This window comes from Tyto alba, unplaced genomic scaffold, assembly GCF_018691265.1.
Source record: "Tyto alba isolate M040663 unplaced genomic scaffold, T.alba_DEE_v4.0 Super-Scaffold_33, whole genome shotgun sequence".
Lineage (NCBI taxonomy): Eukaryota > Metazoa > Chordata > Aves > Strigiformes > Tytonidae > Tyto > Tyto alba.
The window spans coordinates 10,276,278-10,304,072 of NW_024881308.1; the positions used below are offsets into that span (position 1 = coordinate 10,276,278).

General features: G+C 39.4%; 1 protein-coding gene across 7 annotated transcripts in view; it reads right to left on the minus strand.

Moving 5' to 3' along the window:
* Positions 1-11,534, minus strand: part of ZNF217 (zinc finger protein 217) — a 28,826-nt gene extending 17,292 nt beyond the window's left edge. The window contains exons 1-2 of one of the 7 annotated variants that reach the window (XM_032993619.2): positions 10,666-10,770; positions 10,052-10,124 (exon numbers count right to left, since the gene is read on the minus strand). The gene's annotated coding sequence lies outside the window, so the exon portion shown is untranslated. Of the gene's footprint in view, positions 1-10,051; positions 10,174-10,503; positions 10,524-10,665; positions 10,771-10,992; positions 11,085-11,383 lie in introns of those variants that run through there. The other 6 variants (XM_042801102.1, XM_042801104.1, XM_042801103.1 and 3 more) reach the window with 6 other exon arrangements.
* Between the last annotated feature and the right edge of the window lie 16,261 nt (positions 11,535-27,795).

Here is a 27,795-nt window from a genome sequence, read left to right on the forward strand (position 1 = left end):
ACATATAACTTTAACACTTGGCTCATGAGAGGAGTTTAACAGGAGTTTGGATCCAAATTTTACTGGGTATCAATACGTTTGGAACAAGACCTCCTGAGACCTCTTCCATGGCTCTTCAAAGCACTTCATGCACCTCCACCAAGCTGTGTTAGCTGCTGAATGCTTTTCAAGCTTTTGCTGTTTTTAATAGGAGGCTCTGAACACTTTTGAAGAACTGGCCACAACTCATCCTCTAGGCAGCATTGCAAAGCAGAGCAAGATATTCCTGTTTTAGGAATCTGAAATGCCTATTTGCAGTTCAGGCAACTATTGTTCTTGGATCTACCATCGTATACAAGAGAGAGTACTTATAGACTGAAAAAAAAAAAAATGCAGGTAGCATTTCTGAAGAAAACTGCAGATTCAACTAAACAATTATATTTAAACTGAGAAGGTAATAAATACTACTAGAGTCAGAGGGTGAGCTAGAAAGCTCTAGTCTTATTTTTGTATCTGGTGATTACACAGTTCACTCTGATTAGATATATGGCTTTTACGAGTAGGCATGATTTTATACTCTCACTGTTCAGACAAGCTAACACATGCTAAAACTACAAACCAAATATCTACACTAGGATTTTATCCATTATGAAGATGCCTTGGATTTGAGGACCAAAAGTGCTGATTAATTACATTCCTGTTATTCAAAACCCTGTAAGGAGCAGCAAAATCCTTAAGAGTTGCCTTAATTCTATATTATTGCTTCCTTGGGAAAGTGGACAACATGTAGTTTTGACCAGCACTGTAACTATTTGTGGCTGAAGGTCTGGTATGTTTGTTCAACAAAAATATACAGTACCTGGCGTTTCTTCTGCTGTCTTTCACTTTCAGAAGACAAAAGAACAGATACAACACACCAGTATCAGTCAGAGATACTGAGTAAAGGAACAGAACAAAACAGGAAAAACCTTCCCATAGCTGAAGTGATAAATTTGCTACAGATTAACTCAAGGTTGAAAATAAAGAATGACTATCCCTCCTCACAGTAAAGTCAGTCAAGAAATCTTGACTTCTGACTCCCCTATCCCTTTGTAAATGCCAGCATGCACCGCACACCAGAGTCGGAGGCCCACATGTGCCAGTGGCTGCTGCAACTGCCCCAAGGTGAACGAGCAGGGCAGAAGGAACCCATCTTGCTCAGCACGCCTGGACATTTCCTGCAGCGGTCTGTCCAGAAGTGGCAGATTCTTCTCAACTGGAGGATGCCAGCTATTGTACTTTATTATGCCAACAGATCAGAGCCTGAGCATTTAGCAAACTTTAGTTCACAACCAAGTCATATTTGGCTATATGGCCTTTAGTCAAATATTTTAATGGGTTTGCAGCAAAACTCATTATATTTATAAACACCACAAAACATAAATAAATAAAAGATTGAAATGGGCAGATGAGAACATCTTGTTTTCACTGCACTTGCCACACAACCTAAGAACCACACCAAAAAGCTGCTGTATATAAATGGATTATTAAAACAGAGAAAATTTTAATTAAGTGCCTGTAGAAAAGTTTAATTTATTTTTATTAAATTACACAACCAAAGACAACATATTACAGTCTCAGAGATTTCTTTGGGAAATGACCTATCAGTAGTAATTTTAGTGAATTTCTACTTCCTGCATTTCAAAATTTCCATGAATATGTAATAAAAACTCTAGACACCTTTTGGAGAATAGCAAAGTCTAACAACTGGATTTCCCATTTTAAACACTACAGAGTACTGGGAATAAAAGTTGCATAGCTAGTATCGGGAAAAACAACTATACCTTGCTAATTCTGTTCTAGCAAAACTACTGTTAAACTGTAAAAAGCAAGAGGGAACAATTATAGAAGTTAACCTAGTTGCTGCAACACTTTCTTAAAAACAGAAGTGAGAAAACTAGAAGAGTTACAACTAAATGTATGATACTTAGTTACGTTTCAGTATACTAGACGATGCATACTCAGACATCCTTACCTCATCAAACTGTTAGCAGATCCTTAAACTCAAGGCCAATAGCAAAGCTATCACTGTTCAGCAAATGACCAGAGTTTCTTTCACTATCCTAGTAAGGTTTCAAGTCCTACATAATCCAGTGGCAGCAAAGAACAAGAAACCCACACTCAAAAACCCACCAGAGAGCCAGCTGCTGCAGATTAACTACCTTATTTTTTACTGTGTCTAGCTGACTCAAGAAACATTCATGTAACTCTCCATTCCACTTGAAAAAAAAAAAAATCTTCAGTTTTCCTCATGTTTCAAGAAGTTTCAGGATATTAATAGTCATTTTACATGAAACATGCTTTTCTCTTGGTACGTTTATTCCTCAGAACAGCTTGCTGCTCTTTGGCACTGCTAATGAAATAGATTTTATACTGCTGATTGCCTAGTGGAAACCACACCACCTTTTTTTTATTATTTCAATATAACAGTTTTGCTTTTTCAGAACAGTTGTTCCAGTTCTATCTAATGAACATAAATAAAATGAAGCAGTTAACATCACTTTTTCCTCATTGAGACCACAAATAAAAACTACCTTATGGATATTATCTATTTTGTCTGGGCACATCTATATTCAGGTATAATATTGATCATAGGCAGAGTAGCTACTGCATAAATAAATACAACTTCAAATTCTCAAATAGAAGCCTGAGCCAAGGCTGAACTTAGCTTATTAATAGCATCTCTTCATATATATATCATTGCATAAGTTAAGCCAGTTGCACCAGACCTAGTACACACACAGGATACTAAGCAGAAATACCATCCCATAGTTGCTGCTAACAATATTCAAGAGCTCCCGACTTTTGAGATTGTACCTAGTGTCCCAGATTGTGTGTGTAGTGTTTGCAGAACCCATCAGTGATAACGGCTCCATTGTACAAGCAATGATGGTGTGCTGTGGACTTCACCAGCTCCTAGATTTAGTTAGAAAGTGAAGCAAAGTGTTATTGTGAGGTTCTAATTTACCGATTGCTCCAAAATATTAGTCAGATTTCCAGACAGCCACAGCATGAAATTTCAAGTTTGTCTCTACAGGCGTTAGGGTTTTTATGGCAACCACATAACTTCCTTTCTCCATTTAAGGAACACGTACATGTCACACCTCACGCTATAAGCTGTTTTCCTTCATTAGATAGAAATGTCTTTCCTACCCCAATTTGAGGGAAGAATAGCCCCTAAATCTAGGGAAGATTACACACTACGTGCTGCATAGACTGTGACCTTATTTCTGAAAGAGTACAACTGTCCATCTGCTTGTGACTTAAGTTAAAATACTGGAAAGCTATAAAAGTCAGCCAATATAAAAAATTATTTTGCAGAATAGCAGAAGAGTCAGCATTTCTTCATAACACTACATGAAGCCAATAACTTACTCTTCATTACTGTGCGTTCTATTGCTTTCTAGGGAAGGGAAGAGCTACTCCCTTCTATCTTTTAACAGTATATCATTTTAAAACAACTTTCCAGTGTATTTCTTTGTTAAGGGAGGAGCATGTGAATATACCTAACATTGGTATAAAAACCTATGTGTGGATAAGAAACAAATGTTCAAGTACAAAAATGCTTTTAAATAGTTTGTTAACAGTTCAGTCTGATAAAGTACTTTTAAAGGAAATGGAGATTTAGGGGGAGGAAGGGGAGGAAGAGAGTTGTTTGTTTCAGTTGCAGGAAAGATCAAAACGAAGACGTTCAGGTTGAAAAGAGAACATAAAAGGTGACCCCAAATTGGAATTTCCACTCCCTAACTCTGCAAACTTAAGTCCCCTTGTTAGTCTTCATCCTTCAGGCTTGAAGTTTTCAAAGTTATCCCAAACTTAAACTCTTAGAGGGGCTTTCATTGCTTATCTTTTTATCCTAAGAGAGAGGCTACTGTTTTCCTCAGTAACAGTCCCTTCTAACAACACCACAGAGCTTTCCAAAGCAATGATACCAAGACAGTTCATAAAAACAGAACTGAAGAAACAGAGACATACATAGCAGAATGCAAGAATGTTACTATCCAGGCATTTCCCCACAAACACTTTAGAAAGATTTTGTGTTGAAAGCTCTTTTGTAGTCAGATAAAACAGACATACATGCAAGTCATTTTCCCCCTGAAGTCTAGCAAACAGGATTTTAATCACCAGTGGAAAATAACTAGTAGTTAATAATGAACAATATTAGGAAAACTCCCTCCCCCCATTTCAGACATCTATACTAATAGAAACAAAGGATATCCTTTCTCTAAAAAACCTTTTCCTCTGGAGTCCCTTTTTCTTTAAGGCTATATGTCTAACAGTGTTTTGGCAGTGGATGGATGAGCTGAATGTGTCTCCTCAGTGAACTGAATGCCTCTTCTATCAAAAGATGTAATTATTCCTTTTAAAGCAGAGAACATATAAGCTTGCATCATTTTGCACATGTTTTTCCTCCACTGAGCAAGAGCAAATATAAAAGAGACTAATTCTTGGCATTAAAGGAGGAAGTGCTACAAATAAGTATTGACTTTTAAAGTTCAGAAGGACTGCCCTAACAGCCAGATATTTTTTTTCCCTTTTTTCCCCCCTCTGATTAGGAGAAGTTATCAAGAACCACAAAATCAAAGTGTACTTTAGACAATATGAAGTGGCCAATACCTGTTGTAGAAAGGCTGAAAGACACAAGAGTGATCCTATTTTAAATAAGTCTGGGACATATTTCACCACCACTATAAGATGATGCAACTTCATTAAATCAAGAAGTTACATGTACTTAAACTGGCAATGACCCCTTACCTTACAAAACAGTTTATTGTTCTCTCCACAGCAGGTAAAAAACTCTCCTGGTGAAGTGAGCGATGCATTTTTATTGTTGAGTCAGTCTCACCTTACATAGACTGCCTTATGTGTTTAGTCTTGGTTTTCATTTGAAAGAAGATATTTTCAGAGACTTTAAAAGCAAATCTGACTTTTTTTATTTCTTGGCAGGAGGATATTAGATCTCTCCAGCAGCCACAACTACAAAGAAGTGGTAAATACAGAGTTTACCAAATTAGACTTAATTCCTTATTACTCAAGAGCCAGGAGTTCCTCTGTAGCAATTATAGGCAAGTTGCATCCCTTTGGGCAGCATAGGTGAAATAACAGGAAAAGGGATTCTTTTACTATTCTTGAATTTCAGAGAAGTAGTCACTTCCAAAGAGTTCACCTTGTTAAGGTCATTAATCTTCCCTAGTGCTCTCACCTCATTTCAACTCTGAATCCAACTCTTACCCAATGCAGCTCAAACCCCTGTATGTTGGAAGAAAAAGCAGCAACTTCTTATCCCTCCTCTCTGCAGACCACTTTGAAGTTGTCACTTTCAAACATATCCACATGTATGTATTTGCAAAAATCAGCCTTGAAAGATGGAAAAAAGGTACACAGTGCGAGGGAAAGACATTTACTTCTACTTAAGTCATCCCCTGGACTAGCATCTGAAGATACTAAAATAGAAAAGTACTAGAAACAGACATTTCAAATAGCTTCCTCCTTTCTTCCATGCAGGTGGAAGATCTTCCAGAGACCCACACACACTGTGGAGACTAAACCTTTTTAATTGCCTAGCATTACATTATCTCACACTAGTGGACTGAAGGGATGTATGTGATGACACAGCCCAACATACTGCGCTTCACAGTGCCAAACTGTCCTCAGAAGGAGAGTTGGCATCCACAAGAAACAGACCTTTCAAACAGGCAGTTTCATATACAAATTTTACAAGCACAAGAAAAGAAGTTTGGAAACAAACATTAAACAAATTGTTGCTTATCTGGACCACCTTTACATTCATTTTCCTTACAATGTACTAAACATCTCAGTCTTCAGAGCACATCTAATTTGCATCTTCCTACCTGTCTACCAAGACAGGGGCTGACAAAACCCCAAGGATTTCACCCAAACAGTTCTCAACTATTGTGGCAAAGTATAAGCACAATAAAGGGGCCTTTCATTTCCCTGATGTAGTTTATGCGAGAGGTAAACTGCACTCACTTTATTACACTGAAAAAAATGCAAGTGTACCCATTGCGCATAAACAAACTCAGACTTTGATACTTTTAGTTACATGAAATCTTTAGCACATAGAAAATCACTATCCAGTCAATTATTCACTTATACTTGGATGGGTTTCTGCTCAAATCTTTAAGTCACACTGATCTACATAGATTTTCCTGCATATTCTAGCCACATTTCCTCTTCTACTTTCTTTTGAAATTCTCAAGGCAGTCTGATAACCAATTCTACCTTCTGCAATGAACTCAAAGACATTTTATTTCGAAACAAGTATGTCATCTATATTTTTGATTTGTAACACTTTTTTTTTCCTAGCACATACATTGCTTTACTTTGAAATTGAAAGTCTGTTCTCATCATACCACTTAACTTTCTGCCCTCCTTAAAAAAAAAAAAAAAAAAAAAAAAGAGGAAGAATCAAAAGAGCTAGATTTATGATAAGCTATAAACTATGCTCTGACCAAAGTCATATGATCATAACAGTAGAAGTTTTAATATTTTTTTCCTACTGACCCAGGTATGGCATAAACAAGTTTTCATCAGCAACAAGATTATTTGGAAATTTCACTGAAAAAAAAAAAAATATCTAAAAGCAAATTATTTTGACAGTAGCTTTCTGTTTGGAGGTACACCAAAACCTATGTAAATTTAGGCTAGAAAAGTGTGCTTGCTTTTTTTAATCCTACAATACAACACATATTGAGAACCTTACATAGCTTGGTCATATCCTTTTCCTTACTTTTGTATTCAGTTGCAAATCTCTTGTGGTATGAGTCACATCTCTCTAAAAGCATGCATACAGTAGTCAGCAGAATCCCCTGATCATATTAATGCACCAGAAAGAAAAACTTTTTTGCTACTAAATTCACCTTAAAAAAAGGGGTCAAGGGTCATCAGAAATGACCCAAAGTCCATTAAAAGTAAATAACAGTTTTAAATTAATGTAGTTATGAGATGTGGAAAGAGTATCTGATTGGAATGCTGATGTTCTAAATCAAGAGTCTCAAAAATAAGAGGGCTGAGCTGGCAAATGGCAGCCCTGCTGTAACTGAAATGTACTGTCTTGCTATATTTAAAGACAATACCTCAACAGTTAAGTATTAGAACATTTTAAGTGAGATAAATAAGCATAAGACACAGGCAAATATCCTTGGTTATTTAATCATCCTGAAAGCAGTGTGAGGGTGAGTTCAAAGGTCAAACTCTTCTTTCAGCTTCTTGCAAAGAAAAGAAAGCTTAGCCCATTTTACCTTAGGGAAGGGGGGGACTGTTCTTTCCATATGCCAGTGGTAGTTACAGCATTTCATAACACAGGAAAGAGGGAGTGTATTTACATATACAGTGTAGGGAATATTTTACTAGGACAACGAATTCCAAGTCAAGATTCAGGTTAGAGTTGGGGCAACAAAAGGTCCCAAAGAATAAAGGGAAGTTAAAATTTACTTAACATTTCCCCAGAGCTTCTTAATTGCAAACTTTCAGATTTTTGTAACTAAAAGTTTATTGTAATCACCATTTTGAAAGTTTAAGTGAAACCCACAGTTCCCTTTTAAAATTATTTCCCCGTGATCACAGTTGGAACTTAGCACCTTGTTCATATAAAATATGACATTACTCTATCAAGAGAGCTCTAAATGAAAATACAATAGTAAGGAAAAGATATATTCTGAAGATCAGAAGTGCTCAAAAAGGAATCTGAGTATGATCTAACGAAAGGGAAATGCAAAATGAAATAACCTTTTGTGTAAGACAGTCTGATAAAAGGTGCTAAAGTTTATTATCTTCCTCTTTCTAGCCCCAACCCTAAATCTTGCTCTCTCCACCCCTACCAAAACAAAGCAAAACCAAAAAACATTATTCACTTAAAATGAAAAAAAAAAAAAGAAAAAAGAAAAAATAATCCTCTAATCCAAAGTCTGGAAGCCATTCTCTAAAGACTACTTAATATGAAACTTTGTTTACAAGATACAAATATAGCCTTCTTACCACATCCAAAACCAGAAAACATTCACTTATTTAAAGAAATGGTTTTTTCTATTTTGATCAACAAGGACATAGGTATTCATTTTAAATTTAAATTCGGCCCCAATAGGGCCATATGAATGATTTAAATTCATATATGATATGCACTGTTTAAGAATGTTTAAACAAAGGAAGTAGGAAAAGCCTCAAAATACACAGCAAAACTTAATGGCCTCAATTTTAAAATATATACTGATTGCAGCATGGCAAAATTATTCTCTTACGCTTACAGCCAGTCTTCAGAAAGAATAAGTGCAGTCAGTGTAGTAATTTGTCCCACTGGAAATTCTGTATAAAACATCTACCTAAAATAAACAAGGCTTCGCAGCAAGAATCGTCAGTTGCCATTAAGGACACACCTTAAAGTTCTTACCACACAGCAACTAAACAAGTACAAACTAGTGGTGACTGTTTGCTACTTTTGTCTTAAAAGTTAATGAGATCAATTCACTCCTCAGTATCAGATCTTAAGATAATTTTCTTCAAAATGCAAGAGACAAACAACCCCAAAACACTAATATCGAAGATTTGAATGTCTGATGCTTTATCAGAATGCCTAAGCTTCTCGTAAACACCAATATAAATATGAACATTTAAACCTGACACCATGTAATACTAAAAGGTAAAATGCCTAACTGCTCAGAATACTAGTGCTCTGGTACTGGAAGGCAGCTGTTGTTCCCCTGCCTTTTCTTTTGTTGTGCTTAATCTCATGTCAAGTCATTCAACCAACTCCAAAGCGATGAAGACATAATTGAACAACCTTAACTAAAAACTGATCTACTGTTCTTAAATAGCTATATATACTGTTTAACGATTCAAAAAGCCTAACATATGAAAAAGAAACTATAGAATTGAAATCAGCAACTCTGGTGCATGCAGAAGAGTTGCTTGGCTGTAGGCCAAGCCAATCAATAATCACTGTAATAACCATGTTTCTGAAGTTATTTGTTTTTCATATTCATCATCCTAAAAACTTAAAGACAAAACTTGAAAACTCATACTGATTTCAAGAACGAGCTGAGAGATATAAAATCCAAATATTTTGCACAGAAGTACAGTACTGCTTCATTAAAAAAATGTTACAGCAAGATTAGTGATCACAAAGCACATTCCTGCTACAGATCTTAAAATATTGACTTAGTTACAGAACTAGTAAAGGGGAAGAAAAAAAAATACCTCCTCCACCCTTTCCCTCTTCCCTCCCCCTCTGCCAAAGAATGTAGTTTATCCTACTTATTTGAAACTGTCCTTTTATATTATCCAAGGAAACTCTTAAACCTTAGTGTGGACATCACAAATTAAAGTATTAGTCGTATTCCCAAACCTACAGTTAATAAGAGCTCCTAAGAGCAATAAAACATGGCGTTAAAGCATTTGCAAGCCATTGTCATAGCTCTGTGCTCTGATACCTTTGCAGACACAAAACCAGCCCCCACCAACCAACAAGCATGTAAGCATTGGTCAGCCAGTCAATGCCTGCTATTCAACTTGTAGTTAGGCGTTTTATTTCTGTGTCTTCCAGATCATATCACTCCTGCATTTCAGGGCCTAATAAAATGTGAAGAATGATATGCTCCCTCTCTCTCCTTGCATCTGAAACTGCGTTATTTCCCTCTCTTCTTTTTCACACATTCTTACAAAAACTTCCCTTTTCACATACTTCTATAAGAAAATATTTCACTGCATCTACTTCAGTTCCTATTTCTATTTTCGATTTTCACTAGATCCTTCTGCTACTGCCTCCCCCTCAAACCCACTGGTAGAAACTGGTGTAGTTTTAAAGCTCTCAAGGTCATTTCAGAAATGAAAAAAAAAAAAAAAACAAAAAAAAAAACAAACAACAAATTGTTGCCTTAAAAAACCTTTAAACACACAAAACCCCTAAACTAAACCCTTTTCAAATTCAGATGCTTTTCATCAGCAGATCAATAACCCAACATAAAGATTTTTGTTCACCACCACTTCAAAACTATTACACTTCAATTCAAATACTTACTGGGAGTCACACAGCACATTTTATGGGATGGCTCATTAGAGTACATACAGACCTTACTTTGGCTGCAGGTTTTCTGTGTGGGAAACAAACAAAAAAAAAAAAAAAAAACAAAACAAACCCACACCCAGAAACAGAAAGTCCAGTGGGTATCAGGGAACAGGAATGAAATCCAATCTCTAGATATTCTAGAATTTTATTGTCCTCGCTTGGCAACGTCTTTTGTTGCTTAAGAAGTCAGTTGAGGCTTATTTATTTGTTTCCTAAACTTCCTATTCCCCTTAACAAAAAAAAAAAAAAAAAAAAAAAAAAAAAAGAGAAACACGATGCCGAAGAAATTATCAGGAAGGGTTTAGTCTTTAGAAGACAAAGGTAAACGAAACAAAAACTGGCAAAACGGATCAATAAACTTTTCATTAACAAGCTCCCCCCCCTCCGCCCCATGAGCCACTTACTACAAATCCTTCTTCCAGGAACATCTTTGACTCACAAAGAAATAGTCTCTTCCCGCTCCACCCCCTCCACCCGGCAGAAAAGCACCCCCAAAACCCAGGCGCGACGCCTTGAGTATTTAAAAGCAAATACCCAGGTATACAATGGAAGTTTGAGACACCTACTTGCGCGGGGGGAAGCCGGGGAGGGGGAGACGATCCCGGGCAGGAGAAAGAAATCGGGGACAGCGAGAAGTTTACGGGTGGGAGGGGGGGAGGGAGGGAGGGAAGGGCTGCCGTGCCTCCGCGCCCGCCGCCGCCTCTCGCTGCCCGGCCCGCCCGCGGGCGCTGCGGGCCGGCCGGCCCCGGGGAGGGGGCGGCGGGAGGGGCTCGTTACCTGCTGCTGCTCGGCCGCGGGAGGGGGCGAGGCTGACGCCACACACCTGGCCCCCTCCCCGGCCCTTCCTCTGAACCCTCCCCCCTCCTCCGGGAGCCGCGTCCCCCCCCACACACCTGCCCTTCCTCCTCCTCCTCCTCCTCCTCCTCAGGGGCGGTCAGTGTGCCTCTCCAGCGCAGGGACAGCACGGGGATGGGCGGCTCTGCTCTGAAGGGGGGGGGGGGGAAGGACTTTGAGCCGCCCCCTCCTCACAAAGTGGGGGGTAGCCCCCCAGATCCCCTTAAAACGTCCCGGAAAGCAGCTGCTGCTGCCACCCCCCCCCCCCCTCCCTCCCGCGGTCAGTCACACAACCAGCCCCTCACGGCAGAGACCGCCCCGAGGGGAAGGGGGCTGTGCCTCCCTCAGGTGCCCCCTGTGAGGAGTGGGGGGGGAGGTGAGGGGGGGTGGGAGTGTAGGAGGGGAGGGGGGCCTAAGCCCCCTGGAAGTTGCCCCCCAGCCCTCCCTCACCTGTGCCTGGGCCGCCTCCCCGGCCGGCATCCTAAGGCGGGGGCAGAGGGAGGAGGGGAGCGGGGGCGGCCGCCCGCGGTGCCGCCGGAGCCCGGACTCGGCGGCGCTGGCGCTCGGGGCACTGTTTGTAAACCGCTCCCGCGGCAGCTGTTGCTCGGGCAGCCCGTGCGTTCCGCCACGCCCCCCCAGCGGCACAGGCCACGCCCCCTCCTCGGCGGGGCGGGCGGCCCGTGAGGCGCGGGGCGGCCCGGGCGGCCGCTGAGGCGCGGCGGAGCGGAGCGGGGCGGGGGGCGCGGAGCGGGGGCCCGGGGCGGCGGCGGAGGGCGGTTATTGCTGCCTTTCGGCCCGGTTAGTGCCGCCGGGCCGGGAGGCTGCCGGGCGGTGACGCGAGCGTCCGCGGCGATTGTTCTCTTTGTGCCGCCGCGGCGTGAGGGGGGAAGCGCGGGAGTGGGCGGCGGTGTGCGGCCCCGCAACGGGCCGGGGCCCGGCCGCCTTTGTGATTCAGGGGGATGGGGCGATGGTTATCTCCCTGAATAACAAAACGCAGCGAAGGACACTTCTATAAAGCCGTATACCACCCTGACATAAAGCGTACACCCGGCAGGGGCCTTTACGGGCCGGATCAGTCTGGGCTACTCCTATTGCCTCGTCTTTGCAAATGTAAATAAAACCAATGCACCTCCTAAGGATTGTCTATCGATTTCCTTTGGTGGATCGTTGAGGGGTAAAATGGCCCCAGCAGTCTCCCTCTGTCAGGCTCCGGGCTGACCCCAGGCTGCGGCTGGGTAGCTCAGCAAAGCCCTGCACCGAGAGGGGAATCGGCCTGGAAAGTGGCCATTTGATGTAGAACTCACCCCAAAAAGGCCAAGGATTCCTATATTTTGCATTTCTTTTGACAGTCATAAGCGCTCAGCTGTTCTGCTTGGCATAGCGTTACTTCTATTGAGGTAGGGATGCTAGAGTGGAATTAAATGCCGCAGACAAAGCCTTAAAATGTTTTTTCAAGTATTCCACCTGGAACTGAGGAGATTTTTAGGAGTTAAAAGCAATCTGTAATACTGCTAGCAAAGTGCTTAAGCTCTGCTGGACTCTGAGGTTAGCACCTTCTTCAAGTAAATGGGATAAGAAAGAGATGAGTTTCCATGTGGTCTCTCCTGTTTTTCCCCCAAAGATACACTGAGACCTGTTAAAGTCACTTTAGTTTACATCAGTAGGTTTAGATCACACCCAGGGGCTTGTTTCATTCAATATAAAAATCATCTTGCCTGAATGGAGGACATTTCTAAAATAATTGCAACTAAAATTATGGGGAGGGGGAGTTAAATGTTTTTTTTAAAGTGTTCTCAAAATGTTCTCCAAGTCTGAAACGGGCAACACTACTCAGGTTGAAATTTAGGTTGCTTACATGGCAAATAAAGATTAATCAAAAACATTACAGAATGTGGTAATATACTTACCAGGTAATTCTAGAAAACAAAATACCTTTATTGGCAAATTTGAATCTTGCCTCACACTAACTTAATTCTTTTAATGGAAAGAAGGTCAAAACTGATAAGGTCAAACTTTTAAAATACGTATGCTTAAGACCTGGCCCTTCAACTAGTCATATAGATAGATGGTGCACCCTTACTAGTTCCCTGAAAGTTAAAAAACCTCTATGTGAATCAGCTGTGTGAGCCAAGACCACGGGGGTTTGCCTTAGTCTGCTTCTTTACAGGTTTTCAGACGTTGTGTGTCTTGGTCCTCCCGCTGCTCAGAATAGTCTGAGAGTTTTGAACTGATACAGGAGGAAACTGATGTAGCGCTTGTTGCACAATGAGCAATTTCAGTGTTTTTTTTAAGTGTGATTTTTTTTTTTGCAGTATGATGTATCCAAACAAGGTGTTTATACATGCATGCAAAATATTCCACTGTATTGCAAGAGCTTCACATTTCTTTGTAGCTTGCTGCACACTAATTTGTACTATGTGACCAAACCTGATCCCACAAACACTCCCAAATTTAAGCATCTAAGTAAGACAGTACACTTCAGTGGGACTTGCTATGTAAGTTTAAGTATTGATTATCTACAAAAGCCAGCATGGCAAGAAGAACAAAGTAGAATTTCTGTGGAAATGGGTGTGGGAGTTACCAGTTTGGCTACACCCAATGTCCTCAGTCACATGACTCTCTTAAAAATCATGACTGTTAAAAAATTAGTCTTTTTATTGTCTTCTGATTTTAGTATTTTGGAAGTCCTTAAACTGAAGAATCACAAACAACTTCAGGGCCCACAAACTTGTGCTTTTGCTCTTAACTATGTCTCCTAAAAGACTCACAGAGCCAGGTTTTGCAATATTTCTTGTTCTCATGACATACCAAAACCCATTATTTCCCCCCCCCCTTTCATTTTTTACCCCGTTGTAAAGATTATACTTTTTCAGGTGAAATATACTGACCTCCTTGATCACAAGGGGTGTTTCACTGGAGCCAGGCCTCTGGATGACTGTAAACATGATTTAACAGAGACCGTAGAAGCCGTATGGTTTCTATCCACTGAGATATGGTACCTCTGTAGAAAACAGAAGAAAATAAAAAGACTCTGTCAGGAAAAAATTGAGAAGCTCGGAATATTTTAAAACTTTTCTTCTCCTTTCCCTTTTTCTCAAAATGCATCATAGAATATCACATTACATGACTGAAATGAAAACATCCAATTTATTTTTACAGATTAGCCACAATGACCTCCGTGATTTATGCTCGTGGCACTGGAAATGTTTGATATGAGGCAAGGGCCAACTTGTAAAAATAAATCTTATATTTTCTTCTCCCTCTGTTTTGCCTTGTGTTGAGGACATTTGCTGCCTTCCTGGAGAAGCTTCAGCAATCCATGTATTATGTATGAAGTAAAACCTTCTACAGCAAATGCATAGGAAAGACTGACAGACCTGTGTTTACTGTTCTGCACTATATGTTACTACACAGTCTTGCAATATTAAACCTAGCCCCAAACTAGACTTTGGAACCAGGCAGCATGCCCAAAATTGTGATAATCTCCTCCATAACAACAGAAAAAAAGTAAAATAACATTGCCGAAAGCTGAAATGTTTAGTTTCAGTCCCCAAACTCCTAATGTACTTAAATTTATAAGTTCTTTTAAATTACATTTTGTACATTTACATTGTGTAAAAATCCATACTAAAAGTCTTGTGAACTGGCTCAAGTCCTACTCTTCTGCATAGTACACACGCGAAAACCCTCGCTGTCGGAGAGAATGAAAACAGAGCTGATCAGGCAACAGGAAGCCTTTACCTAAATTTAAAGTCTTTCGAGGGTTGCTGTGGGTGTTTGTCTCAAACAACTGACCTGAGTAGCAAAATACCCCGTCTATACCTGGCAGCAGGAGATCAGCCAAGTTTCATTCTTTTGCACAGGGACTCTCTCATTTTAGATTCATATTTAGGCAGCTATTAAATCTGGCCCGTCTTGTGGTTAAGGCACAAATGGGATTTAGGGGATCTGGGCTCAGACCCAGCTCTGCCACAGACTTCCTGCGTGATCTTGGGCAAGTCTTCTCACAGGGCTCACAAAATTTGGCAGGTTTTATTTTTAAGCCCCTGCTTTAGCAGTCAAGTCATTACATGAAATTCTGCATTCACTGGCATGAATAGATAAATAAAGTGAATGCAAATAGGCAGTGTTTTAGCTTCTAAGGAGATAAGCTTGAAACCATGATCAGAGTGTTAACCTAATGGCTCAAAGCTAGAGAACAAATTTTAGAAGTCCTTTTTAAAGTTATTTTGGGCATCTGGGCAGTGAGCTGGAATATAAAATTCTACAGTTTTCATTTCTGCCCAACAATTTCTGTTTGTAAAACCAGGATCATTTTGTTTCTTTGCTTATGAAATTGTTCATGAATTGTTTGTGTGATGTTCAGATGAGACTGAGACTAGAAAATAGACTGAATCTCTTATCAGAAGGCTTTATCAGTGTTTTGTGGCTTGTTTTTTGAATTTCCTCTTTGCACAAATTACTTATTTCAGCATTATTTCAGCAATGAGTAAAAGAAATCCCATCGTGTCAGATGATTCTCCTGTTTTTGCCTGTGCAGAAGCACAGGCAGTAGTATGTTTACAGGAAACGCCGGCTGCAGAGGCACTCTGGTAGTTAGACACGGTCTCAGATTTGACTAACATGCTCACATGATTAGATTTACTAAATGAAGACACAGATGAGACGGTGATGAGAAAGCTGCAAGCAATCAGGTTCTTGCAACATCAGATAATCCACGAAGCGACTTTGCGCAGTAACCATGCAGAAGGCTCCCCGAGCCCTCCCCCCCAAGAATGTGCCTGGCTGTTGCATTAGTAACTATCTCCTCAACCCATATTCAGTTACCAGCCTCCCTCTCATCAACAGCAGCTCTTCCCCCCCCCCGCCCCCCCCCGCTCCGCTTTGCATTCTAGACCAAAGTGCTGCATTCTTTAAAAACGCATTCGTAGGTATTTTTATGCTCAGCTAAAATTTGAAGGTTACTTTCTAAGCAGCACATTTAACATAGAACAGTTTATTTTTATGAGAAAGAAATTGCAGGGGTTTTCTTTCACTGTTTTATACATCCTGTCTATATAAACTCATAGATTTCAAATCCTTCGAGGCACATTGACAGTACAGCTATTAAAGATTTTTCTATTTGACCTTGATTTTGTTTTGTTTTCACTGTGTAGGAACTTTAACAGACCTGAAGCATGACATGTCTTTTCTTTTTACTTATCACAGCACACCCCTCCTAGGGTAGGAAAAGCCATGTAAACAGAAGCTTGTTCAATGGCATGTAGATCTCTCAAAGAAAATATATGACTTTCTCAAAGCTCATTTTGCTCAACCTACAGTTTTGTTCTTGTACTTTGTTCTGCAAATGGATCCTTTTCGAAATGACAGCACACCATGATGTGTATGTTCTCTTTTCTTATAACTCATGGAGTGAAAGATTTGTGGGATCTTACAGTTTTATTCAGGCGCCCATTAGTTGGTAGGGTATGTAACAATAGCAATAACGGCAGCATTGTTGCTGCTGTGGTGATAGAGAACAATCATTTGCATGGAGAAGCAATATCTTTTATTAGATGTAGTTGGAATAGAGAGGAGCCTTCAAGCACGCAAGCCCTTCCTCAGGACTGAAAACAGAAACAAACTTCAAGCATGTATGCATTTGTGCTGTGCAGTGAATGAAGACAAATATATTGCTGAAATATAAATGGTGTAAAAAAGGCTGCTTGAGAAGATAAACAAACTGAAGACAATGAAGTCATACCCTCTGCCCAGAATGGCTCAGTTATCAGGACGGGAGGCCCTAAACTTTTGTTGTAACTTTCCAAATTGTCCTTCCTGGTATCACATGGCCTTTACTCTGAATATCAAGAGTCGGATCTAGAGACTGGCTGTTAATCCTCTCCCTTCCTTGATTAGTTTGAGCTTCCAGTCTTCTCACTCTTAGTCTATAAACTACTTATTTCTATTGCTTGGATATGGCAAAATAAAAGCATATTCACCCATGCTAATTAGCACCTGAAACCATTCTTCAATTAAAAAAAAAAAAGTCTAATATTAAATGCCCAACCCTGAGCTGACAACTCTCACATAAAGAGGTAGGTGTACACTGAACTGGTTCTAAAACTGAAGCCTACATGCATTGTTTTGATATGATGACAAGCTTAAATTCTGTATTTGTTAATACAACTTTCCTCACTCCGTTAGTGAGCTCTGTTCACTCTTGTTACAAAATGAGTTTTACTGCATGAAAAATCCATGATCTTGCAGAGCTCACAAGTCTGTAAAATAAGAGTTTTACAGCCACATTTCAATTCTGACACTTGTGCTGTGCTGTAGGTGTAATTCAAATGTCACCTTTTTCCCCACTTCTCCTTTTGTGGGTCATTTTCCATTTTGCCTTCCATTAGAGACGTTTGCCTCCTCTTTGTTTTGATCTTAAACAAATTGAATCAAAATTGCAGGCACACCAACAATATTTTCAACAGTGTGAATCATCAAAATAATGGAAGTAGCCTCTCAGAGTTTCACAGGATGCTCCCAGACTGAGGAAGGCATCTCTAGATTAATTCATTTACTTTCTGTGGTGTATTCCAAGTGAATTCAGAGACCAAAACTGCCTTAAAGGGTGACAGTTACTGCTGCTTGTAATTGTGATGTGGAGGCAGATTCCTAAGAACTGACCCATGGGCAAGGAAAGAAAATTATCTGACTTAAGATAGGAGAGAGACTGAAGACATCTATGCATATTAATTAAGAGTTAAGGAAGTATTCATTTTGTAAAGGCTTTTATGTAAGATTACCCCAGACTCTGTCAGGTGTAATCCCTAGGAACAATGTGGTGAGTTCAGTTAATTTTTTGACATACTTTTGCAAAAGTATTTACCTTAGAGTATGTCCTTGCACTCAGCTACGGTGCTACTACAGCACTTAAATGCTTGAATTGCAGGGCAGAGAGAATGGGATACAAAAAGTAATTTTGTGATTCTTTCCAAAACTGTAATGGTGTTAATAATTGTCTCTCACAAACTGAAAGTGCTGATACATTAATAATGGATAATGGGATTCTTGCATGTGTGTTTATTAATTTATAAACACCTCACAGCCTCAGAATGAAAGGTGCTCTATAAATAGAAAGCTAATATTGATCAATCCTGAAGTGGTATTACCATTCTTGGAGGTTTGCAACATTTTTTCTTCTTCCTAATCTGATAACCAGAAGAATTCCCTGAGCTTGGCTCTTTGTTATCATTATTTGTTTCTTCCTATTGTACCTTCATCAACACTTCCTCTTTGTATCAGAAATGCAGGAAGAAAAATCTGAGGCTTCTTAACGTTGTGAATGCCATAGAGCTGGTATGACAAAAATGTGCATTTGAAAGGTTATAAAAAAACCCAAGCAATTGTTTAAAATGAGGTATTAGCATGACAGTTAACAAAGGCATGGTATGTTGCCAGATCTCACTGGTTTCTAATGCTAGTTAATGAGAACAAGTATTCCTTGATCTGAGCGCGAGAGGGTTGCTTCACATGTTCTTGCACACACAGTGAATGTGCTTCCCCATTTTGAGAATTATTGTTCTGACACCAGAAGAAGATATCGTTTTACTTCAAAACACATTAGCTTTTTTTCCCCTTTCACAACTGACTAGTAACCCGATCCTTGTCCTTACATTTGTTATGTTTATTTGATTTACATTTTTCTGCTTTCCTCTTCTTGCAAAAATAACGTTCTTGCAACTGTGCAAGAGGACAGGTGATGAACATTTGCCATCTATGCTCTGGGTTAAAGGGGGAGGGGGGAACAGAAAAACCCACACTTCCCAGATCTAAGAAGCTTTCAAGTAACTTTCAAAATGAAGCCCAAAGTGCAGCCTCTTTGCACAGCTTCCACAACTCCTGCTGTGCTGACTTGCACCAAAATTTCCCAAACAACCCCACAGGGGAAATTTTGTCAATACGTTGCCAATAGTCTGGCTCAGAGACAAACAACTCTAAAGAAACAGCCTGTATCAGAAAACCTTCCAAATTAAAATATATGTGCCCTCCCGACCGGTCTTCATTCACTGCTGGGGTGGGGGCGAGGGGGCTGGGACTGGGGCTCTATCTGCTGATGCTGCCAGCGAGGGGCTGCTCAGAGCAGGGCTTCAGCTGGTGCGTATCACTATCACACTATTGCCTTTAATGGAGCTACAGTAATTTCCAGCAGCTGTGACTTCACCACAGCATTTTAGCATGCTTAAGAGGAGTTTTGATTTTAAAACCTACTGCTCTGTGAGGCTGAATCCTACGATGATGGGCAGGCTGTTGTGTGGACACAGCAGCCCCCTGAAGTCTGCCCGTCAACAAGCAGGATTTCCACTCACATGTGGAAATTCAAAATTTGACATTGGTGTTTTGCTACAATGGAAGTATTGTATATGGGACAGAGTAATATCTTCCCTGTGGTCTGTTTGTGTCAGGACATTATTCAAAGTAAATCATCAGATTTTGCTTCATTTTTGCCATTGTTACATTATTTCCTGTATGACTGGGTTTTTTCTCCTCAAAAGAAATTAGCTATTACTTCATATTGAAGTTTTTGAGAGAACTTTTTAAAAAGAAATTAACATAACTGTACATTTTTTCTACAGTTAAAAAGCCAGTTTTCAAACAAGACACCATGAAGCCTCACAGTAACACATGCAACTGCTTAAAGTACTGACATTAGACAAAGAGGAAGGTGACTTGTTCTGTGGAAGCAAATGCAAAAACTAAACCATCAGAAATGAAATAACAAGCAGAAATGAAATGTAACCCCCTTTCAGTTTATTCATCTGAGGTGGCATCACTGCAGATTAAATAGGAGAAAATTTTTATTTGGGACTTTTTTAATACAAGAGTGTTCTTCCAAAGTTATAGGTTATGATAGTTTTATAATAATGACGCTTCTATTTACGCTTTGGGAGAAGACAGCCTGTTTCTGTGATTAAGAAAACAGAACATTCGGTATATACTATATATAATAATTTGAAGGTTCATGTACATACATACTTACAGGAAAAAAGAGGTATGTTTGTCTGACATACACTGTGGTAGCTAACTATTAATATTGTCAAGAAGCAGACCTCTCTCCCAGGTCTCCTAATAACAGCTTTTGGTGCTGACAAAATCCTTGCCCAACAGATGCAACCATAGCTTTATCAAGGACTTCTGGTGACACTATAAACCATGAGAGTAAAAAAATGCTTCCTGCTGCAGACTTCCTGCTTCAGCTGCAGGAACAGCACAGACCAGTTTGTTTCAGACGTTATATCTTTATCAGGCTGCGTGGTGAATTAAGCCTTTAATGCAGCACACAGGAGTTTAGAAAAATGTGTAAACTGGTAATGCTGTGTCCTCTGGTGTTGTACATGTATATTTAGATCAATACCTTTAGCAAATGCTGAAAGGTAATAGTGAATGTGATCATTTTATACAGTGTAAGGAAAGCTCCATAGTCTATTCTGCTGGGCTAGAGACCAAAATGCTTTTAGACATTCGTCATCAAAGGTGGATTTTCAAGAGAAATTAGGAACTCGATGGAGTATTGCAAATGAAGCTGGATGGCTGCTTTAGGCATGTAATTATTTTAATTCAGGTATGTAAACCAGGTAATTGTACATGGAAACAGCTAATTGGGCAAATTTTCATTTCCTTTTACCTGTACAGACATTCAGGAGAAATCGGAAGAACTCGCCCTGAATACATGCCCTCTGCATTTGCTACCTGCACCAACACCAAGCAGATCTAAGGTTCTGTATGCTGCTATGGATCCCCATACAGAACTGCCTTTGAAGTTAGGAGACCATATAGTTTTTAGCGCCCCGGGCCATGTCAGCTCGCTGACCGCCCCCCTTCTCCTTTCATGCTGCCCCCGGGAGCGCAGCTTTGCTGCACTTTGCCTCCATCCCAGGACTCCATTCTGACTTTTCTGTAGACTCGGTTTCTGTGCTGCCCCTCATTCTAGTACTTTTTAGACCTGTGCACAAAGGCGAAGAGAAGAAAGGAAACGCAGGATGTGTGTTTCTGGGTTTGTCAAGAGGAATTTTCGAATTTTTTTTTTAGAAGTTGCAGTGAATATAGATAGATGAGGGAAAGAGCGAGTGTGCATATGTACCATGAGATACAGGAATATCTCAATAGGCATTTTACTATACTCTCAGTTTCCCTACCCCTAGCAACATGCTGACAAATCAAGAACTGCCATCCTATATACAGTACTCCAGCTGTCAGCCTTAAGCAGTGCATCTCCTTGCCAGAGTACAGACTTTCCTTTGTTTCGGCTTTGAAAATAAAATCACAAATTGTAAAATAAAGGGAAAAGAATTATTTTCTGAGACAGGAAAGTCACTAATCCTTTTTAAAGGTTCATAACTGCATTAGCTGCTTTGAACAAGAAGCCACACACTGAATGATAATGGATTTGTAGTAACAGTATGCCTTGTATTTAATATAATAATAACCAGTTACATAAAGTCAACAGACTCACTATACTCACCTACTACTTAATTTTGTAAATATTTTCATTGATTTAAATTATTCTCAGTAAGCAATATTTGTCATCTGAACAGCCTTTGTTTCTACTTGATCATTTTTCAAGGGAGGAAAGAGACTTTTTGAAGATACCTGCGACTATATTAAATTTTGAAGCTAGCTCAGATAGGGTCATGCACTATGCTAATGTCCTAGACTTTCATGTCTTGTGTCTTAGAAACAGGAATAGGTCAAAGGTAATGTGAGTTTTGTGGGGCTCTAAAAAATGCATTGTGTAGGAGTGAGTGACTTACAGAGGCACAATCTGCATAGGTAGCACAAGTTTTACTTCAAACCATCCACAATTTAATTAAAAGTCAGAGATGGCCCTAAGAACAAGAGAACCACTGATGCGTACTGGTACAAGTACTTTACAAATAATAGAAGTCATCATCATACCCATTTTATGGATGGAGAAACTGAGGCTTGGAAAGAGACAGTATTTTCCTCAAGATACTACAAGTATGAGAGACAGCCATTGAACCAAGTGTATGAACCCTTTAAAGAATACCACACAATAGCCATATGACATCTTATAACGAACCAAAACCATGGATCTGTCAGTAATTAGCCAAAGGAGGAACAGAATGGGAAGACACAATACAGTGGGATTAGCTAGGGCTACTCTGTGTTTACATATTTGCACGCACATCCTTTTTCTGTCACCAGCAAGATGGAGAAAATTTTTTTTTTGTCCTGCATCTGGGATTTCTGGCTAAAAGAGCAGTGCAGTTAGAATTTCTGTGCAGTATTGTCAGGTGAATTTTCATACATCCCAAATTCCCAAGATCTGTGCAGTGGATGTGTAGATCTTGTACTGCTTTTCTCAGAATTGTTGGATTTATTGAGCACGCAATATATGGTTGATTCACACATGCAGTAAGTTTGAATTGTCCCAGATACATCAAGTTTATTCTACATGCCATTACACAGCACATGTGCACATCTTTCTGTCCAGGAAATCCCAGACAAAAATGTATCAGCCCCAGATTAGCTCCTCATATCCAAGGAAGGGCTGAGTGGATTAGGGAGCCGCTGGCCGTGAGGAATATATTGACTCATGGCTTCTGAGACAATACCTGTCATCTCCAATGCAAAATCCCAAGGGGAAATATGGGAAATTTCCATTAACAAGTCAGCTTCACTTCCCACCGTTCATTGCAGAGGTTTTTTAGGATTGAGTCTGTCCAAACCCCCTTTCATCCCACAATATTCAGGAAGTACCAGCCAGACTCTGTTTTCCTTGAGAAAGGCTGCATAGTGTCACTGAGAACACGGTTTGGGCCACTGGCAGTCAGATGCAGACAACCTTAATCCAGGTTTCTTAAAAAAAGGAAACAAAGGAATCCTAATTTGACAGAATATTAGAGACTCTCATCTGGGACTCTCTCATTGTTTGCAAGCCAAAGGTGATCAGGAAAAATCCATTATTTAAAAAAAAAAAAAAAAAATCCCTGAAACTGCTCCTTTAGTTTGCAAGATCCACTCACTTATAACACAACAGGACAAAACAGTGTGTAATATTTCCAAAGCCTGCTATAAGAATGGTGTCTTGAACTGAAAAATTTGTTAATACAAGAGTAAATCCAGTTTACACATGAAATGAGATCCCAATGTAATGAATAAACTCAAGTATTATTAATATAATACCATACAAAGCAATAAAAAATAGTAAGTGCTGCAAAAGCAGGAAATCACTAGGGAAAATATCTGTTGCCCCAAGACTTAAGTTGGAATGAATTCCTAGAATCTTAATGCTAATTTAAAACTGCTTCATTGCAGATTTATCTTGAATATCATATTTTGTCAATAGACAAAGGGTAAGCAACACTAAAGTGCTGTTAAAAGCAGTTGTAGTAATTGAGGTCAGATGTCTCCATAAGCTGAGAAGTATTCAGATGTACTGTATTTCTCTGGTTCACTTGTAGAATATTCTTCCCCTGGATCTTTTAATTTGCCAAATGATTTGAGAGAAACCAAACCACCTACATTTAATTAGCTTTATAAATCAAAGGTGACAATTCTTTAGTAACCTGTATTATTTCCCAGCGTGGCAAGCTAGAAAAATGCTGACAAATTTATTTATTGACCTGTTGTGTTTTGCAAGGACAGCCAATGTTATATTGATCTAGCTATCCAAAATACTGTAGCAGGGGCAATAACATTCAAGTGTTGGTGTCTCCACATAATCACTATTCTGTACTCTCCCTACCCGAGTGATATCCCCCATCTCTTAGGAAAATGCAAATGCGCCCATCCCCCAGACTTACCCTCCTCTCGCTTTCAGGAAGGATCTTTATTGTTAGAAATTAAACTGAGAAGAGAGCAGAGACCTTCAAATTTACTTGGCATATAGTTTGCTTCTTTCATCGGAAGTGATCATTAGTAACTACTGTTGTAACTTTAATTATATCTTCAAGAAGAGCTCCCCCACCCCCAGCACTTTCTGTAAACCTCCCTTTGTATCACCCAGGAATCCGATCCTGCAATCCTTCATGGGAAAACCTCTATTGAAGTCAATGGGGTTGACTCCTGATTTCCCTAGGTCTCACTTCTGTAACATATATATTTAAGGCATAGGGTTTTCTTACTGCTGCTTAAAAGTAGGAATGCACAGAAGTCTTTGGGAGATCAGGATTTCCATTTTTAGTTCGTGATAAAATGAAAAAATAAATGAAGACTTCAGTATTTGACCTATTGGGATACCTCACTTGACAATCACTCATGAGTTAGGGTGACAAGGTCACGTTCCTTATTCTTTATTCATTTAACCGTTTTATAATTATAAGTAGCAATGGAAAGCAAGCAATTTTCACAGTTAATAATCTTCCCAGACCCCAGGGTACAGATATGGAAAATGGAGGAAACAATGGGGAAAAGTTAAAAATTGTTTTCCATAATTTATTACTATCAGGTAAAGAAAAAAAAGCGTATCTTTGGAAATGAGTGTTCATTTACATTTCTAGCACAATCCATCCTGAACGTAACAATCAGCTAAAAAGATTCAGAAGACACCGAAAATAGGCCTGGAATATTATCTTCCAGTTGATGTTCTCTTTTTCCCATGTGCATTTTTATGCAAATATTGTTAGTTTCACCACCTCCAGTGATCCTTAATTCCCACTGAAACCTCCGAGAGCTGAAGGTCTTCATCATCACACCATTATTTTATATATTAAAACATGACTGAGGACAGGAGGTTAGGCTGTCGTAATTGCCATGTGCGGCTGGCGTTCCCCATGCATATTTTTGTGTTGCAATGACAAAGGCCACAAGTCAAGAAATCACTTTCGCACATGCTCGAATCCTGCCCTCCTCGAGACCACATTTAAGTGCGTGACCAACTTTAAGTATTACCTTGTGCGTGTTGTTAACCACATGCTTAAGTGTGGCTCAAATAGGGATACATTCCTGAATCCAAATCAATCTATCAAAATAGCTGCAGGTGAAAATTCTTCATACATGCTTTCTGTGCACGTAACGAAATATGCATGATCATACAAGTACAGGCCTGTATTGCCGTTTATTTCAGAAAAAAAAAAAAAAAAAAGTATTTAGTTTTATGTGCTAGGCAGTTTGAAAGCTGCCTCTGAAAAAGCAGGATATTTTCCTGAGTGTTATACTGATTAGATATTTAATGCTCAGAAAGAAGGTCAGCAGTTAAAAAAATCAACAACCAGCATTTCAAAAATATAGATAGGTTTTTGTATTTTAGACTCTGATATTTTTTTCTAGAACATTTCCTTATGAAGCCTGTTTCAGACTAATATGTAAATTTTCAAAAGTAACATGTTTGTATAACCTTGTAGGTTGAAAATAATCAAAGTGATGCAAGATACATGCTGGGTACCCAGATGGATAATATTTTGTTTTTCTTTGTGAATGTCTTTTGTCTTAAAGCTAGTGTGAAAATCTAGAAGAGGGCCCCACATGATTGATCACCACAAGCATCAGAAGGAAATGATTCACCACAACACTGTAACTGAAACTGCTTCAACACCTGATTGCAAACTTCACACTAGGGGACTAATTAACTGCTGTACCTGCTCAGAGATTGCTGTAATGCACAGGACACCTCATCTAGTATAATTCCAGCTGTGAATACCCACTGCTCAGACTGATTATTATTGGTGGAAGGGTACGTTGCATTCAGAAGTGCATGGAGAACTTAAAAATAGATATTCTTTTAATGATAAGAAGACATTAAATTATAATTCCATTAAGACATTGTTTCAAAAAAAGTAAGTGTAACAGGACATCAGTATATACCGAAAGTGAAGTATAGATACATTTTTTTCTCTCATGATAGAACTACTTTCAGCTGAAGGGTTTTCCTACTCTTTCCATTAACTTTGTTTCAGTTATAAAATTAATATTTGTGAAACATTTTCAGAATTGACAGTGTTAGGAACATAAGGTTCATATTGTCTGAATTTAGATATAAAACAGTACATGAAATAGCATCCAGCTACCCATGCATTGTGCTCATAACTAAGCCAATGTCTCAGCAGATTTATCATCACAAATACAAGTTTGCAGTCTGCAAACAGAGATAATGTATTCCTAGCAAAGCACTTATATGTAGTGATTAGAAATAATGGAAGAAGAGCTGGCAGGGGGGTTAGGAAAAAAAATAATTCTATTAAATAATTGTTTTTAGCCTGATAATAGTTATATGGCTGCAAATTAATCTACTAAAATATAGGTTTTATAACCAGCATCTAGCAACGTGCTGTTCTTTTTCACTACATGGACAATGTCTGTTGTTTTGACAAATATTTCTTCTCTTTCCCCTCTACTCCTGTCTCCCCCACTCAAATTAAAAAATATTTTTTAATACTGTTTCAAGCAATAAAATAAAAGAAGTCCTACAATTTGGCAGGGGTGTAGAATGATTTGGCAATAGCAGAGAATGATTTATCCTTTGTTCTCGTTTTCTAAATGATTCTGATAGTTTGTCTTGATGAGATGAAGAAATTGGTGAGCTCTTCAGGAAAGCAACATAAAAACCTGTAAACGCAGTATCACGGTGACATCAGTTTGATGCTTCTAAAAATAGCTATGCACAAATCTTCGTTACATTCACTGGTCTCACCATGAGCAATGTTCATTAAGCACCTGTAAAAGCAGGTACATTTCATGCTCATCAAATATTATTTTGCCTTTAAAAGCCTGCTAATTCTGTATATACAGAGCTCTAATCACGTGCCTTAGTATGTCTCTGAGGGAAGATTTGGGTAAAATATTTTTCTAACCTGCCCTATAAAGTGATCGTGTCTATAAACCCCATAGTCCTGATGTCTGTGCGGTATTTGAAAAAAAAGGAAAACCAAAACACCCTGCTCATCTGCCCATGTGCAGCTGTGCCAGGCAGAACTGCAGGGCCTTCCCTTCCCTGCTCCCAGGTGCCTTTCTTAGCTCCACATTAAAAAGTAAGGCAGAATGGCTGGCAGAAAGAGTGAGGGAATGAGTCAATACACAGCTGCAAGATTTAAACATATGATGACCAGTCATCTCGCAGCCTCGATAAGATAAATTACATATTGCATTGCAAATTTGCCCGAAACTGCAGACTTCTGAAGATGTTTCCCGATAGGCATGCATATGCATATTTTTAATGTAAATGAGAGTTTGAGGACTAAACCAAGGTTTGGTGTGTATTTTGCCTTCTGAATTTGCAGCAACCCTGAGCTCAGTAGCAAACTGCTAATTTCATAGTTAGCGAATTCATTTTATGTGTGTAGACAGTTGGTAATTTCATCTATACGTGTTTCCAATATTAATCAGAAATATACTGCCTGTTCCCAGTGTTTCATCAAGACAAAGTGTACATCTGAGTCAGGAGTTCTCCAAATTTCTCTGGCAATCAAGCTCAAGATTTGGGGTCACACTTGCCAGTTATCTGTAATCAGATATTAGATTACTGCTTGAGTTAACTCTAATCCTCTGGGAAGAAAAGACAAAAAAAATAATCAAGTACTTATTAAAACATCACAATGCTAAGAAATAAAGTCCTTCTTCCTCTAAAAATAGAGCAAGGAGATGTCTCCTAGGCTGCCCTGACCACTCAAACACAGGCAGAAGCTCAGCTTTGACCTGAAAACAGCAGCTCTGGGAGGAGAGAGGTTGAATCACGGGGGCCTCTTGGGTCACCTCGCCAAGAGACTCACTCACCAGGCCCTGGCACTCTCAGCCACACTGATGGCTTTCGGATGTAGAGGCTCCTACAGCCGAAGCCACTAAATTAATAGGCCAATTTCATCAATAGGTGGCAATTTTCAATCAGAATTAATCTGGGTTGGATTCACATGCAATTGTTTTTCACTAGT